Source organism: Lolium perenne, chromosome 1 (genome assembly GCF_019359855.2).
Source record: "Lolium perenne isolate Kyuss_39 chromosome 1, Kyuss_2.0, whole genome shotgun sequence".
In the NCBI taxonomy this organism is placed as follows: Eukaryota; Viridiplantae; Streptophyta; class Magnoliopsida; order Poales; family Poaceae; genus Lolium; species Lolium perenne.
The window spans coordinates 33,021,483-33,040,436 of record NC_067244.2 but is presented as its reverse complement, the minus strand read 5'-3'; positions in this window follow the sequence as shown (position 1 = coordinate 33,040,436).

Below are 18,954 nucleotides of genomic sequence, written 5' to 3'. Positions count from 1 at the left end.
AATCGCTTCTTGCGATCTAGGCAGTACAAGTTTATTCGTATCCATGCATTGCTCCTGCTGAAGCCTTTTTGATGGCGAGCAACGTAGTTATCTTAGACGTGTTAGGGTTAGCATTGTTCTTCGTATCATATGCTATCGTCGTGCAACCCTGAGACGTCTAGCCGCCCTTACACCTATCTTAGGTGTAGGGGCGGCACCCCGCTTGATCGTTATTCAGTAGATCCGATCCGTCATGATTGCTCCTTGTTCTGCAAGGATTAGTTTAATATCTGCATCGTTAGGCCTTACAAACGGGTTGAAGGATCCAGTGGCGCGTAGGGCGTAGTTTGCTAGCCCTAGACAGGATGTTCCGAGGATCAACCTTGTGTTGGTTTTTAGGCCTTGTCTAGGGTCGGCTTACGATCACCGTGCGTGGCCGCGAGGCTCAATCACGAGTAGGATGTTCCGATTATGCGGTGAAAACCCTAAATCGTTGTAGATCGTTTTAGCTTTATTTCGATCAAGCAGGACCACCATATATTCGTACACCTCGTACGAATCATGGGTGTATCGGCTCTTTGAGCCGATTCGCAGGATAACCTGAGAGCCGATCGAGGCTCGTATTTAATGTTTACGTGTATGCCATGCAGGAAACTAAGCGAGGCATCATCCATCACCTTCCTGACCAGGTATACGGTCAGGTGGCACGCCCTTGCACCAGCATCGGCGCGTGCGTTCCAGAAGACCTTGCGGGCCGTCGCTCGGAGGGACCAGGGCCAGCCGCAGCCCTAGGTTGTTCCCAGCTCTACTGTGTTGCCCGTCGCTGCTCGCCGGTGGGTTTCTGACGCCAACACATTCTGGCACGCCCGGTGGGACCATCTTCGACAGCAACCCCGTCGCCATCTACATCTGAGATGGTGGAAGGCACGCCAGTCACGTACGACGATCTGACCGAGGAGCTCAAGAAGAAGTACGACGAGGTCAAGGCACCCCTCGAAGCCGACCTCATCGGCTCTTTTCATAGAACCCGCTCGCACGGCGTCAGGTGGAAAGGGTTCAACCCTGAAGGCGCGCTCGATGGAGTGGACCTGTCCGCCCCGTCAGAAGAACGCACCAGGTCCCTGCGTCAGGAGATTAACTACATGGTAGCTCACTCGCTACACCGCCATTCTGAGAGCCTGGTGAACACTTTGGAGCGTGTCGCTCTTCGGGTGATCCAAGAAATCATGAGGCATCAGTACTCTCCGTCAGGACCAGCTCTCGGGACTCACCAAGGAGAGATACCACTCCAGTCCCGTCCACCGCTGCCATTTGCGCTGGCAGCGCCGGAAGTGCCGGATTCACCGGCATACGTTGTCTACAAGATCGGTGGTGACCCTAGTGACTACCAATTCTTGCATGAGGCGCCTAAGGAGATCCCTCACGGATACACGTGCACATACGTGCCAGACTGCAGTAACTGGGCACTAACAAACCAGACTGCAACAGCAGGGACTTCTGGAACAACAGGAGGAGCTTCGGGAACAGATCTTGAGAAGCAGACGTGGCTAGCTAAGTATGCCACTCCGACAAACCTCCAGAGCGCAGCTCCTGCAGTAGGCTCAGAGCTGGAAAAGCAAGCATGGCTGGCTAAGTATGCCACTCCGGCGAATCTTCAGAGTTCGAACCCGACGGCCAGCACTGTGGATCAGATCAGTACCATCTTGAGAGACCAGTTCGGCATGGTGCCGAAAAGGAGGACAATCGGCTATTCCAAGCCGTACCCCAACGCGTACGAACTGATCCCGCTACCACCCAAGTCGGCTCCCAGACTTCTCCAAGTTTAATGGGTCAGATGGTTCCAGCCCCATCGAGCATGTGAGCCGATATTTGGCACAGCTGGGCATGATCTTAGCGTCAGATGAGCTGCGTGTGAGGTTCTTCGCACAGTCCCTCACAGGATCGGCTTTCGTGTGGTACACATCGCTACCACCAGACTCAATCCGGACTTGGAAGCAGTTGGAAGAGCAGTTCCACGTACAGTATCACTCAGAGGCTTCCGAGGCCGGCATAGCCGATCTAGCACAAGTACGTCAGAAGCGCGGAGAAACAGTGTCAGAGTACGTCCAGCGCTTCAGGACCGTTAGGAACCGATGCTATTCGGCTCGTGTGACTGAAAAAGAAGCAGTCGAATTGGCGGTGGTGGGTCTCGCATCATCGATCAAGGACGTGGCCTCCCAAGCAGACTACCCTTCACTGGCTCACATGGTGCAGAAGCTGTCAGCATATGAACAGCGCCACCCAGACGTATACCAGGACAAATTCAAGCGCGCGGTGGTCCTGGTTGAGGCAGATGAAGACGAAGGCTCTGCAGGAGATCAGGAGGTAGCAGTGGCTGAATGGACTCGGGGGGCAAGCCCCGTGTCCTGCAAGTGGGTTAAGCCACAAGGTCCTCCCAGAGGATTTGACTTCGACGTTACCAAAGCTGAGCAGATTTTCGACCTCTTACTCAAGGAGAAGCAGCTAAAGGTACCCGAAGGCCACAAGATCCCCACGGCGCAGGAGCTGAACGGGAAGCCATACTGCAAATGGCATAACACGTTCACCCATCCCACCAACGACTGCAGGGTGTGGCGTCAGCAGATTCAAATGGCGATAGAACAAGGGCGTCTAATCTTCAGCCAGTACGCCATGAAAGTCGACACACACCCCTTCCCCGCCGTTAACATGGTGGAGTGCACTTACCCAGGAGGGTGCCAGCCAGGATTCTCGTTCAATATCAACATGGTAGGATCTGGACACCAATCTGGTAAGGATGGAGATGAGGGCAGCTGCTCTCGTAGCAAGGACACAGAGGGAGCCGCTCCACGCGATCGGCTCCGGCATGATGGCAAGCGCTACGTCACAGAGGGAGAAGTGAAGAATATACGATACCAGCGACCTCTCTCTGATCACCTCCTCAACAAATATGTGAGTCAATACAACCAACGCCGACGATGCAGCGACGATGATGATAGGGATCACCTGACTGGGGACGCCAGGAGACATCATCGGCGGGAGCGCGACGAGGAGAGATATGAGCGCCACGCCAAGGAAAAGGCGAGAGAGCAAGACGACGTTGACAGGCACTGGGACTGTCCCTTCTTTAAGCACTGCTGGGATTCAGGAATGAGCCGATTGCCTACAATCGGCAACTGCCCAGAATGTAGACAGAAGAAGAAGGATGCAGCTAACGTGTCCGTGTTCAAGCGTCTAGGGCCTCTCCCGCCTCGGAACAAGAACGCTGAGTCCTCTCGAGAGGAAGATCTCGAGGAATGGGAAGACAATGATGAAGAAGAAGATAAGTGCCACCGGCCAAGGTGGTGCCCTGACGGACCCAGCCGTTCCCAAAAGCGTAGGGTTCAGCGACTACGTGGTCTGGAAGAAGCCGAAAGGTTATACCTGCACACGTTGAGGAAGGCGCGGCCTGACCTGGCCGCTAAAATTCAGCGAACCCTGGACGAAGAAGGTCGGCCACAAAAGAAAGAGTGGCGTCCCAGACAAAGGAAAGCCGATGATGAAACATCAGCTGGCACAAATATGGTGTTCATCCTTCCGACAGAGTTTAGCGCTCTAGGATTAGACGAAGCACCTGTGGCACAACTTGACTGCGGCCCACGGCCGGTTATCTTTGAGAAGCCACGAGAAAGAAGCTACAGGCATCTGAAGGCCCTATACCTGCGAGGTTACATCGATGGTCAGCCTGTCAACAAGATGCTGGTGGACACCGGAGCGGCAGTCAACATAATGCCATACTCCATGCTACGTCGGTTGGGACGCTCTAGCCTGGATCTGATCAAGACCAATGTGACATTGAGCGATTTCAATGGCCAAGCATCTGACGCACAAGGTGTTCTAAATGTGGATCTGACCCTAGGAAGGAAAACTATCCCTACGACATTCTTTATTGTCGACAGCAAGAGCACCTATGCTGTTCTGCTAGGAAGAGATTGGATCCACGCTAACTGTTGCATTCCATCCACAATGCACCAATGCGTAATACAGTGGGATGGAGATGAAGTAGAGGTCATCCACGCGGATGACTCAGCCGAGATTTCAACGGCTGACATGAACGTTTGGGAGGCAGCAGGCCAAGAGCCACTCTCAGGCATCAATTTGGACGACTGTGAGCGCATTGACGTCACGAAGGACGGGGTTAGGCTGGTCTTAGCTACCGGCCTGACAATATAGCAAGAGCCAACCTGTGAACAAACATGGCAAGGCCGATCCTTGCGATCGGCCCCAAGGATCTATGGAGGAACATTGCAAAGCCTTCATTGAACGGTGCAATCAACGTGGAGGCCGATTCTAGCAATCGGCCAAAATTATCCTCAACATACGTGCTGCCTGTGTTCAAAGATGATCTAATGGGCAGCGGTTTTACGTCGGCTGATGAGAGTCAACATTAGTTTCTACCGGAGCCGACGTTCAAAAACAGTGCCTTGGCGAACTACAGAGCCGATATCCGCAGTAACCTGGCAGATTCGGCTCGGGGGGCACTTAATTGGACGAACATGTGTGATACATGCGCAGTGTGATACATGCACAGTGAGATATTGGGGGCCGATAGAAAATCGGCCCGTAAAAAAAATCGTCATAGATGTACAGCCGATGCACGGACATCGACTCTAGAACTAAGAAACGAAGCCGATGCACAGCCATCGACTCTAGCACAGATCACACAGGGTCCACTGGCCGCGTGTTCACCAAGTTGGTCTTCGGTTCAGGGATTTCCATCCCCTGTTTTCAAGATCGCCAGTTCAGCAGTACTGTCAGAGGCATGTTGGTCTTTGCTCATTAAGCCATCAGTGATATCGGCTTTTGACGGGAGAAGAGACGATCGACGCTGGTTCTGCATGGTGGATGATCTGAACATTTTCGCCTTTATCCTCGCCTTGACTGAGCCTCGGGGGGCAGTTGATCTGGTAGACACTCTGTTTTGGAAGCCGATTGAAGTATCATCGGCTGGTCCTTCGTCGCAACCCTCTTCAAATCATACAGAGGGAGATCACTAGAGCTGCCGGAAGGAATCTGAAAAAGGGATATCATCATTAACCCTTTGTACATCAGATCTCAAAGTCGTCAGTCGGAGAGATGAAGGATGGATGGTGAGGGACCGGTGCATTATCGTTGGCTCATTGAGCAGCAACTCCGTTCGACAATCGGCAAAATTAACAAGGAAGTAAGTTAATGGGGAAATGTTTCTTCATTTGATGAGAGGATTTCTTACATGGATCGAGCCGATTGCTCAAGGGAGGAAGAACAAAAGAAAGGCCTATTGGCCAATTTACTACCACTGCTAGGCCTATGCTACCAGGCCCTATTCTACGGGCTATCGCTGCCCTCATCGTCGGAGCTCTCGTCGGTGTTGCTGCCGGCGGGCTCCTCGTCGTTGCTGCCACGGCCACCAGCAGGGCCCTCGTCATCCTCGTCCTCCTCGCCAGCATCGTCATCGCTATCGAAGTCGCTGAGGTTTCCCGGCCAGGGGCAGAAACGCTTGGCCGGCGGTTCGTCGGAGGAAGCATCGTCTTCCTCCTCTTCCTCCCCCTCATCCTCTTCCTCAGAAGATGTGTAATCGTCCCAGGAGAACGAGTCGTCCTCGCTCTCCGGCTCCAGCTCCCCATCAGCAAGGAACTGGAGGTCTTCATTCCCGCTGGTCAAGGACTGATCGTCCTCAGACCAAACGGAGGAGGCGTGGTCTTCCTGATCCCACTTCTCCGGGGCGCGTATGTCCTCCGGTGTTTCGCGAGAGGAGGAAGATTGGTAGGAAAGTCCGGAGGAAGAAGATGAGGAAGACATTGCTCTGGATTGGGGATTTTTTGAGTGCCGATGGCCAAGAACAGAGCAAGGGGATGAAGAGGCGAACTGTTCGGTACGGTTAAATAAAGGGGATATGGCGGAGGTTTAATGCCACAGCAATTTCCAAGGCGTAGTACCACAGAATTGTCAAATCAAGTGGGAAGCTGAGAAGGCAAGGCGTCATGATGAAAGATGTTGTGGTGGTTCTGCTCTGCTACGACATGACCCGACGAAGGAAGGACAGAGTGATTTTGGAATTATCAATTCCAAAACCAGGGGGGCATGTGTTATCACCAGAATTTGACCAAGTCAGAGGTGGGCCGCGATCAAGATGGGCTTGAAGATTATATTTTGAAGGATGTATGTGAATCGGCCTTGAATAGCCAGTTTGGGCAAGTTTGCCCTTGTATCTGTAACATAGTAGGATACGTGTGGGTTAGTTAGAGTTGGGCCCGTGCCCGGTTGGGATTATTCCCACGTTAGAGAGTCTACGGACTATAAATATGTATCTAGGGTTTACGAAATAAACAACAACCAACGTTCACCACAAACCAATCTCGGCGCATCGCCAACTCCCCCAACTCGAGGGTTTCTTCCGGGTAAGCATCATGCTGCCTAGATCGCTTCTTGCGATCTAGGCAGTACAAGTTTATTCGTATCCATGCGTTGCTCCTGCTGAAGCCTTTTTTATGGCGAGCAACGTAGTTATCTTAGACGTGTTAGGGTTAGCATTGTTCTTCGTATCATATGCTATCGTCGTGCAACCCTGAGACGTCTAGCCGCCCTTATACCTATCTTAGGTGTAGGGGCGGCACCCCGCTTGATCGTTATTCAGTAGATCCGATCCGTCATGATTGCTCCTTGTTCTGCAAGAATTAGTTTAATATCTGCATCGTTAGGCCTTACAAACGGGTTGAAGGATCCAGTGGCGCGTAGGGCGTAGTTTGCTAGCCCTAGACAGGATGTTCCGAGGATCAACCTTGTGTTGGTTTTTAGGCCTTGTCTAGGGTCGGCTTACGATCACCGTGTGTGGCCGCGAGGCTCAATCACGAGTAGGATGTTCCAATTATGCGGTGAAAACCCTAAATCATAGTAGATCGTTTTAGCTTTATTTCGATCAAGCAGGACCACCATATATTCGTACACCTCGTACGAATCATGGGTGTATCGGCTCTTTGAGCCGATTCGCAGGATAACCTGAGAGCCGATCGAGGCTCGTATTTAATGTTTACGTGTATGCCATGCAGGAAACTAAGCGAGGCATCATCCATCACCTTCCTGACCAGGTATACGGTCAGGTGGCACGCCCTTGCACCAGCATCGGCGCGTGCGTTCCAGAAGACCTTGCGGGCCGTCGCTCGGAGGGACCAGGGCCAGCCGCAGCCCTAGGTTGTTCCCGGCTCTACTGTGTTGCCCGTCGCTGCTCGCCGGTGGGTTTCTGACGCCAACAATGGAACAAAGAAATCCATCCAACATAGCAAAAGACGCAATGCGAAATAAAAGGCAGAATCTGTCAAAACAGAACAGTCCGTAAATACGAATTTTTTAGAGGCACTTAACTTGCTCAGATGAAAATGCTCAAATTGAATGAAAGTTGCGTACATATCTGAGGATCACTCACGTAAATTGGCAGATTTTTCTGAGTTACCTACAGAGAGGCCTACTCAAATTCGTGACAGCAAGAAATCTGTTTCTGCGCAGTAATCCAAATCTAGTATCAACCTTATTATCAAAGACTTTACTTGGCACAACAATGCAATAAAATAAAGATAAGGAGAGTTTTCTACAGTAGTAAAAACTTCCAAGACACAACAAAACAGTAGCAAAATAAAAACATGGGTTATCTCCCAAGAAGTGCTTTCTTTATGGCCATTAAGATGGGCTCAGTAATTTTAATGATGCTCACATAAGGATGAGAGTTGAAGCAAAGAGAGAATCAAAAAGCAAGTATGAAACAAATTTAAGCCTAACCCACTTCCTATGAAAAGGAATCTTGTAAATAAACAAGTCATGTAAGCATAATGCAACAAGCATAGAAAGGCAACACAAGCGCAACTTCAAGATTCTCAACATAAAGAGAGGAAACTTAATATTATTAAGATGCATATAACCATGTTTCCCTCTCTCATAATAACTTTCAGTAGCATCATTGATGAAATCCACAATATAACCATCACTTAAAACATTCTTATCATGGTTCATATGCATAAAAGTATCATTAATTTTGGAATAAGAAGAACTCTTCTCATTAATAGTAATTGGAGCAGGATCATTATCAAGAATTTGAATATGATAAACAAGTTGCATACCAAGGGAATTGTTTTTGGCAATCCAATCATAACTATGACAAGTTTCATAAGGATAATTATAACCTATGTCATAGCATTCTTTATAATAATTATCAAAGATTGGAGGCATAGTGTCATAAGAAATAGAATAGTTATCTTTCACAGTATGTTCATCTATAACCATACCATCATTGTTACTAGAAGGAGATGTATCGAACATATAATGATCAGTAGCAAAAGGATTTTCAAAAACCTCATCCCCAAGCTTAGAGCTTTCTATATCATTATGGGAGGAAGCATGGATAGTACTGATACTATGGCAATTATTAACATCATGATTTTCAGAATTAGTTTCCCAGAGATTTTCAATATCAAAAGTAGTGTGCTCTTCTAAATCATGATCACTAATGTAGGTAAAGGGCATAGGAAGATCATTGTACTCAGATTCATTATCATAATAATCATTAGGAGCAACATACTTACGGTTACCTATCGTTATCTCATACACGCGGGGATATGCCGTTACCTCTTTCCTTTTATTTCTCCTCTTCTTCTTCTTCGTTCCCTTCTTCTTCTTCTTCTCCTTCTCCTCATTCCCTTCTTTAGAAGGAAGAGGCTTGAAGGGAGGTGCTTGCGCACAGTTGACGTGGGCATAGTAGCTTCCTAGTGATGCATTTTCTTTTGTCGGGCAGCGTATGGGAAACTTTCATCAAGGAAGATAAGTCCCATGAATGGACACTGAAGCTGCGATGGCGTGCGAAAGTAAGTAGTACTACCTAGGTCCACACACCTTTAATTATCATACTTTACTATTTTTTGATTGAATTATATTCTTGTAAAGAAATGCCCGCAACAACCAGAAGGGACTGATCTCTGTGGATTCTACGTTTGCGAGTACATCCACAGAATTGTCAGCGAGAGAATGAATAATGAAAGAAATAAAGAGGTACGAAAACAATATTCACAAATTTGTTTTCTTATCATAAGTTGTGATGAGTTTCAGTAATAGTTGTTTCATTGTGGTTTGAATATATATATATATACACACACACATAGCTCATGTATTCATTTGTATCTTATTCTTTTATAGTTGGCAAGAAAGCGGAACAAGCTCTCAATCGATGACCGCTTCATAGCAATAGGCGAGGAATTGGCGGGATTTTTCCTTCATGACGTCATACCACCATTCGCAGAGTTCCACTATGAATGAAGATGTACATGTTACATATATAGTTGACTCGAAGAGTACCACTATGCTACATGTAATAGACATATATAGAGTACGCCTCGGAGAGTAGCACTCTTCATGCATAGTGCTACTTAATTTGCGATCTTATGCAATTACATGTGTGTTATATTATATGCACCAACTTGCTATGCATCATCTTGATCTTCATGTACTACCTAAACCCAAACGCGTTTCTGGTGCATCGACGCGATATGAAACAAACCGATATCCCTAAACCCCCCAAAAACCCTAAAACTTCAATTCTCTGCCGCGGCAGAGATTCGTGCAAATTCCCTGCCACGGGTGGGAACCTTTGGTACCGGTTCGTATTACCAACCGGTACCAAAGCTCCTTGGCCCTGAGCTCTCCTGGTGGCCCACGTGGAGACCCCTTTTATACCGGTTCGTAAGCAACCGGTACGAAAGGGGGGGCCTTTAGTGCCAAATATTTTATACCAGTTGCTCAACCGGTACGAATGCCCCTCTGGAACCGGTATTGATGAGAGGTTTTCTACTAGTGTTGCTACTTGTGCGTGATTTTGTTGGCATCTTCGTAAGTGAAAAGATCCAATGGGTCATTCATTGCCAGAGAACTTGTTGAAGGATAGAGAGGGAGAGAGATTGGCGGAATATGTTGGGTGTATTATTGAGCCTGATGGGCGAATATATATAGGCGTACAGGGATCATCTTGGAGTGCAAAACAAGACACGAGAGTCCTATCTCTATCCTAGACTATCCGTTTATAGGTGCACGGAATATATCTCTAACACTCCCCCGCAGTCGTAGCGGGAGCATCGTGAACAACATGAACGACGTGGACGGTCAGAATGGAGATAAACCGAAGTGGACACAGAAGGCTGACACTCCCCCGCAGTCTTAGCGGAAGCGTCGTGGACGGTGTCGCATCGCGGATGCTTGGACTGTAGAAGAAGCTGAGGTGCTCATGCGAGGTGATAGCCATGTGTGCCGATGTCGAGGTAGCCGAGAGCATGGGTGATGCAACCTTGGTCGAGGGAGCCGCGCGAGGGATTGCCGTGGTTGATGTCGTGGCCGGGTGCCGGTGTCGATGTAGCCGCATGCGAGGAGGTGTGCGAGGAGAGTGACGGAGACGCGCCGAGGCAGTCGTGGAGATGGTTGATGCCGAAGTCGATGCAGTCTGAGCCGTCGAGGACGAAGTGCAACCATAGTTTTGCCAGAACCAGACGCACGTCGGGGACGAAGGCATACTCTAGTTTTGCCAGAACCGAGTATGCATAGAAGAACTCGGCGGTGACGCGGTCGAGGCAGTTATAGAAGAGTCGATGCCGATGAAGGCGTTGTCGAAGCCGATGAAGACGAGGCGCCGGTCCGAGCTTGCCAGGCACGGGGACGCGTCGGGTACGAAGGCACGTACCGGTGTTGCCAGTACCGGGCGTGCGGGGGTAGGGAACATTACAAAGTGCGCGCCATGTCGGAGTAGACTAGTAGAGGAGGTCTCGACGACGGGTGTCGGAGTAGAGGAGCAGGTGGTGTATGATGACCCACAAGTATAGGGGATCGCAACACTCTTCGAGGGAAGTAAAACCCAATTTATTGATTCGACACAAGGGGAGCCAAAGAATATTTGTAAGCCTTAACAGCGGAGTTGTCAATTCAGCTGCACCTGGAAACAGACTTGCTCGCAAGACTTTATCAGTAGCAACAGTTTTATAGCAGTAGCAGTAGCGAAATATAAGCAGCAGTGTAACAAAGACAGCAGTAGTGATTATAGTAAACAACATGATTAAAATATTGAAGGCACAGGGATGGATGAATGGGCGCTGCATGGATAAGAGAACTCATGTAACAATCAAGGTAGGGAATTTGCAGATAATAATAAAACAGTATCCAAGTACTAAATAACCATAGGCATGTGTTCCGTATATAGTCGTACGTGCTCGCAATGAGAAACTTGCACAACATCTTCTGTCCTACCAGCCGGTGGCAGCCGGGCCGCTAGCAGCGTGGACCAAAGGCGGCGGCGCTGCGACCCGAAGGGGCGACGCAGCGGCAACCCGATGCTCAATCGGTGGTATGCGCGTGCTCGGGGACGTGCTTGGCGGAGACGTGTGCGGGGTCGGTTGATCAGACCGAGGGTGGCACTACACGTGCCATGGCGTAGACTACACGCCGCAGATCGGAGTCGTTGGCGACGTTGTCATTGATGACCTGGCTGATGACGGTGAAGATGAACCGGCGATGGAGACCGTGCAGGCGAAGGCAGCCGGCTGCGATGCAAACGGCGTCCCATGTGCATCGCGTGCAGCCGTGCCGCACGGTCGATGGAGGCGGTGCCAGGCCCGGTCAACCGGTTCTACGACCGGCCCGGTCGGCCCTGGTCCCGGTTGGACCGGCTACTAGACCGGACCAGCCGGCCACAGTCCCGGTCGTTCAGGGGGCTCCGCTCATCCGCCCGGTCGGCCGCCCGGTCAGACCGGCTGATGGACCGGACCGGCCGGTGATGTCTACGCCCCCTCCTTTTCCTGTAGACAGTGTTGGGACTCCAAGAGCAGAGGTTTGTAGAATAGCAACAAGTTTTCCCTTAAGTGGATCACCCAAGGTTTATCGAACTCAGGGAGGAAGAGGTCAAAGATATCCCTCTCATGCAACCCTGCAACCACAAAGCAAGAAGTCTCTTGTGTCCCCAACACACCTAATAGGTGCACTAGTTCGGCGAAGAGATACTGAAATACAGGTGGTGTAAATAAGCAGTAGCAACGGCACCAGAAAAGTGCTTTGCCCAGGATAGTAAACAAGCAGTAGTAACGCAGCAGTAGTAACGCAGTAAAACAGTAAACAAGCAGCGATAGCAGTATTTAGGAACAAGGCCTAGGGATCATACTTTCACTAGTGGACACTCTCAACATTGATCACATAACAGAATAGATAAATGCATACTCTACACTCTCTTGTTGGATGATGAACACATTGCGTAGGATTACACGAACCCTCAATGCCGGAGTTAACAAGCTCCACAATTCAATGTTCATATTTAAATAACCTTAGAGTGCATGAAAGATCAACACGACTAAACCAAGTACTAACATAGCATGCACACTGTCACCTTCACACTATGTAGGAGGAATAGATCACATCAATACCATCATAGCAATAGTTAACTTCATAATCTACAAGAGATCGTAATCATAGCCTACGCCAAGTACTAACACGGATGCACACACTATCACCATTACACCGTGCAGGAGGAATAAAACTACTTTAATAACATCACTAGAGTAGCATGCAGATAAATTGTGATACAAAACACATTGCAATCATAAAGAGATATAAATAAGCACTTCACTATGCCATTCATAACAGTGAATAAGTATTCTGTGAAATATAGCCTAAGAGACCCACACGGTGCACACACTGTCACCTTTACACACGTGGGACAAGGAGTCTCCGGAGATCACATAAGTAAAATCCACTTGACTAGCATAATGACATCTAGATTACAAGCATCATCATATGAATCTCAATCATGTAAGGCAGCTCATGAGATTATTGTATTGAAGTACATAGGAGAGAGATGAACCACATAGCTACCGGTACAGCCCCGAGCCTCGATGGAGAACTACTCCCTCCTCATGGGAGACAGCAGCGTTGATGAAGATGGCGGTGGTGTCGATGGAGAAGCCTTCCGGGGGCACTTCCCCGTCCCGGTAGCGTGCCGGAACAGAGACTCCTGTCCCCCAGATCTTGGCTTCGCGATGGCGGCGGCTCTGGAAGGTTTCTGCGGGTTTCGTCGAACGTATCAGGGTTTTCGCGACGGAGGCTTTAAATAGGCGGAAGGGCAAGGTCGGTGGACTTCTGGGGGGGGCCCACACTATAGGGGGGCGCGGGCCCCCCCTTGGCCGCGCCGGCCTATGGTTTGGTGGGCCTGTGCCCCCTCTCTGGCGGTTCTCGTGTGTTCTGGATGCTTCCGGGCAAAATAGGAACCTGGGCGTTGATTTCGTCCAATTCCGAGAATATTTCTTTACTAGGATTTCTGAAACCAAAAACAGCAGAAAAACAGAATCGGCACTTCGGCATCTTGTTAATAGGTTAGTTCCAGAAAATGCACGAATATGACATAAAGTGTGCATAAAACATGTAGATATCATCAATAATGTGGCATGGAACATAAGAAATTATCGATACGTCGGAGACGTATCAGCATCCCCAAGCTTAGTTTCTGCTCGTCCCGAGCAGGTAAACGATAACAAAGATAATTTCTGGAGTGACATGCCATCATAACCTTGATCATACTATTTGTAAACATATGTAATGAATGCAGCGATCAAAACAATGGTAATGACATGAGTAAACAACTGAATCATAAAGCAAAGACTTTTCATGAATAGTACTTAAAGACAAGCATCAATAAGTCTTGCATAAGAGTTAACTCATAAAGCAATAAATTCAAAGTAGAAAGCATTGAAACAACACAAAGGAAGATTAAGTTTCAGCAGTTGCTTTCAACTTGTAACATGTATATCTCATGGATATTGTCAACATAGAGTAATATAACAAGTGCAATATGCAAGTATGTAGGAATCAATGCACAGTTCACACAAGTGTTTGCTTCTTGAGGTAGAGAGAAATAGGTGAACTGACTCAACAATAAAAGAAAAAGAATGGTCCTTCAAAGAGGAAAGCATCGATTGCTATATTTGTGCTAGAGCTTTTATTTTGAAAACAAGAATTTTTTTTGTCAACGGTAGTAATAAAGCATATGAGTTATGTAAATTATATCCTACAAGTTGCAAGCCTCATGCATAGTATACCAATAGTGCCCGCACCTTGTCCTAATTAGCTTGGACTACCGGATCATCGCAATACACATGTTTTAACCAAGTGTCACAATGGGGTACCTCCATGCTGCCTGTACAAAGGTCTAAGGAGAAAGCTCGCATTTTGGATTTCTCGCTTTTGATTATTCTCAACTTAGACATCCATACCGGGACAACATGGACAACAGATAAGGGACTCCTCTTTAATGCATAAGCATGTAAAAACAATTAGTGTTCTCATATGAGATTGAGGATATATGTCCAAAACTGAAACTTCCACCATGATTCATGGCTTTAGTTAGCGGCCCAATGTTCTTCTCTAACAATATGCATGCTCTAACCATAAAGTGGTAGATCGCCTTTACTTCAGACAAGACGGACATGCATAGCAACTCACATGATATTCAACAAAAGAGTAGTTGATGGCGTCCCCAGAAACATGGTTATCGCACAACAAGCAACTTAATAAGAGATAAAGTGCATAAGTACATATTCAATACCACAATAGTTTTTAAGCTATTTGTCCCATGAGCTATATATTGTAAAAGTAAAGAATGGAAATTTTAAAGGTAGCACTCAAGCAATTTACTTTGGAATGGCGGAAAAATACCATGTGGTAGGTAGGTATGGTGGACACAAATGGCATAGTGGTTGGCTCAAAGATTTTGGATGCATGAGAAGTATTCCCTCTCGATACAAGGTTTAGGCTAGCAAGGTTATTTGAAACAAACACAAGGATGAACCGGTACAGCAAAAATCACATAAAAGACATATTGTAAACATTATAAGACTCTATACCGTCTTCCTTGTCGTTCAAACTCAATACTAGAAATTATCTAGACCTTAGAGAAACCAAACATGCAAATCAGATTTTAGCATGCTCTATGTATTTCTTCATTAATAGGTGCAAAGTATATGATGCAAGGGCTTAAACATGAGCACAACAATTGCCAAGTATCACATTATTCAAGATGTTATACCAATTACCACATATATCATTTTCCAATTCCAACCATATAACATTTTAACGAAGAAGAAACTTTCGCCATGAATACTATGAGTAAAGCTAAGGACATATTTGTCCATATGCAACAGCGGAGCGTGTATCTCTCCCATACAATGAATTCTAGGATCCATTTTATTCAAACAAAACAAAAACAAACAGACGCTCCAAGTAAAGTACATAAGATGTGACGGAATAAAAATATAGTTTCAGGGGAGGAACCTGATAATGTTGTCGATGAAGAAGAGGATGCCTTGGGCATCCCCAAGTGACATAGGCATCCCAAATGGGCCTGCCGAAGATGGTACCCGGGGTTTACTGGAGGCCCAATACCCGAAGAATAAGAAGATTCGGGAGCCCAAGATTTACTAAGGAAAGATAGAGTTGTAATAGAAATTGTTGTTTGTAATCTGGCGGGACGAGTTAGAAACCGTCCCGGACTCTGTAAACTTGTATAGCACGAATCCCTCGGCTTCACCTCATATATAAGGGGGAGTCGAGGGACAAAAGGGGGAATCGAATCATTGTCTGCAAACCCTAATTTTCATAGTCGTCGAGCACTTTTCGGCTGAAACCTTCGAGATCTACTTACCCTCTACTTCTAACTAAACCCTAGCCTACAATCCATAGGCATTGACAAGTTAATCCCTTGTCAATTGGCGCCGTCTGTGGGAATTAGAGGCGTAAGGAGCTGATCTCGATGGCACGCTCAAGATCTTCGACATCGTCAACCGCAAGCAACACAATGGATCAAGGTAAACAGATCGCTACTGGTCTTGTCGATTTTGTTCCTCACCCACCCTCCCGTTTGGATGCATATGCGTATCTGGCGGAGCCCATGGAGATGACGTTCGGAAGGTTCCACTTTCGCGTCGAGAAGGAAGGATCGTATCGTGTCGAGATTCCGATTTCGTCGGGATCATCAGTGGCCGATTCCGATTTTTCAAGCTATGCATCGTCAAACGAGTCAGGAGAAGAAGAAACCTCGGCGACACGCTACGTCGCATCGTAGCAAGAGAGAAACTCGCCAAGATCTTCAACGACATATCGTTTGAGTCATCTCGCGGACTCGTATATAAGCGATGGCTCAGCGATGTCGACAATCATGACTTCATCGACAAATCTCTCACAAGTGGGCAAGGTCTTCATCAATCTCAACGATGATGTCACCAAACCCAACATAGATCTGAGTACAAGGTATCATCAGATTTACGCCATTGAAGGTCAAGAGGAGACATCCGAGGCTTTCGACGCTTGGGAAATCCATACGTCGATCCCTCCAATCTGCGACAAGGCTTGGGCAACAAATACGTCGGGCCAGAGCCGCGAGATAGAGTTCAACTTTCACAAGCAGCGTGGGATAGAGCTGCGAGAGCTATGAACGGCACAGAACCAATGGCTACCACAGCCACACCAGAAGAATTGCAAGCATATCAATATAGGCTCGCACGAGCTGCCGCAGAATTGGAAAAACAGACGGCTGAGTTGAACAGAGAAAGGAGGCAGCTTCGCATCCAGCGAGAGAAGGGCAGATTTAAGTCGACAATCTAGAACTACGGGTGATAGCCATCGGGAGGCGCGGAACAGAGCAAGATCAAGGCTGCAACACATACCCGAGAAAGGCGAGAAAGAGAACATCTGGTTCAAAACCTCGACATGTCCTTTATGTCGATAGATACAAGAGGAAACATCATCCCTAAGACACCAGAGGCTGGGTATATGGCGACACATGCTTTTATCCTTGCATCTAAACCACCTCCGGGTGACCCAAGGGAAACACTGTACAATATGGCGGTAGCAGGAGTTGGAGCTATGGGGACAGCGTTTATATCAACGCCTCCCGAAGGAGTGGCAAGGCAAAATAGTCCGCGACCCGCAGCAGAAGAACAGCGGCAGCACTCGAAGGGCCAAGTGGAGCAAGAGACACGGAAGCACAAGCAAGAGTCGACGAGAGCGCGGCAAAGCGAAGGGATCATCGGCAATCCCCGTAACTTAACGACGAAGATATGTGCGGCTTACCATGCTTCACGAGGAGAGTCCGAAAAACGCGAGTCCCCTCAGATTCAAGTTACCCGATAATTTCAAGAAATTCGACGGCCTTCAAGATCCAGAGGATTGGCTAGTCGACTATCCTGGAGACGGTGAAGCTGACAGAGGAACTAGGGCAACAGCCATGCAAAGCATCCAGTGCACCTGAGTGGTGCCGCACGATCATGGATAAAGAAACTCGCTCCAGATCCATCGACACTGGGAAAGTTTCGAGGACGTGTTCGTCAAGAACTTCAGATCCACGTGCAAAAAACCCGCATCGTTAGAGGAGTTGAGAGCGTGTCGACAAAAGCCGGATGAGCCAATGAGAAAGTACATCCATAGGTGGAATATCATCAAAAACTCGGCGAGAAAACATATCTGACGAGAGAGCAATAGATGCGTTTGTCGCAGGAGTCAGGCGTGGAGACTTTGTCGAGGATTTGGGAAGGACCAATCCAAGGACAGTATCCGCGTTAATGGAGATAGCAAATAAATGGGCAGATGGAGAAGACGCTGTCCACAACAAACGACATAGGTCGCCAGAGGAGGACCGTGGTCGAAACTATCAACCGAGGCGAAGATTTCCTCGGACGTACCAGAACTACGACGCCCCAGGACAAATTTCGGCAGGTTTTCGGACAAATACAGGAGGCAACAGAGATGATTACCGAGAGAAGCGGTGAACAGCGAGGTGATAATAGGGATGATTCACGCAACAGGCAAAAACGTGGGACGAGGTTTCCAAGACCTTTCGTGTCCCCCGAGGAAATGCTGAACGGACCGTGCCAGATGCACTTCTTCCTCGACAAAGAACGGGAAAAGACAACAGGGGCACTGCAGAAAGACTGTCGAAATTTTCAGGCAATGTTCAGATACGCAGAAAATGCTTACGCTCGAGCAGCACAGAGAAACCCTCGGGAGCCTAGGAGCGAGGTTCATCTACCGCCACCTCCTGCGATTACAGAGGACAATCGACACCAGCTAAGAATAGCGGCAGCACCTGCACCACCACCCTATGTTGATCCTAATTCCAACGGAGCAGTGTTGATGATTCAGAAGGGAAGGCCATCCAATAGAGCTCAAAAAGTAATCTCACGACAGGTGTTTATGGCAGAGAAAATGCCTCCACCAACAGTTGAGTACCTTAATTGGTCAGGACAAGATATCGGCTTCACAATAGCAGATCATCCGCAGCAAGTTCCTCGACCAGGGCAGTCGGCACTTATTCTCGCCAAGAAGCTATCGCAGGATTTGATGTCTCTCGAGTGTTCATAGACGGCGGCAGCAGCTTGAACCTCATGTATGCAGATACATTGAGGAAGATGAACATATCCTTAGCAAACTTGAAACCAACAGACACAAGGTTCCACGGCATTACACCAGAGAAACCAAGTTATCCATTGGGGAAAATCAATCTCGATGTTCAATTTGGGACCCGAGAAAATTATAGAATCGAGAAGCTCGAATTTGAAGTCGTGGATTTTCCATCACAATACCACGCTCTGTTGGGACGACCAGCATATGCTAGATTTATGGCAGTACCACACTATACATACCTGTTGTGGAGGTTGCCCGGACCAAGAGGACCAATCACAGTCAAGGGAAGCTTTGCCTTAGCCGATAAGTGCGACAAGGATTTTCACAAAGTTGGCGTAAACTTTCGGGATGCAAGCCGAGTACTTGGCGTCAAAAAGCATGACTGATTACGACGTACTGCCAGACGCCGGAAGGCCAAATAAAGAATCAACTTTCAACACAGAGAAAAATTCTAAGGAGGTGCAGATTCACCCGACAGATCCAAAAAAGACGACATCT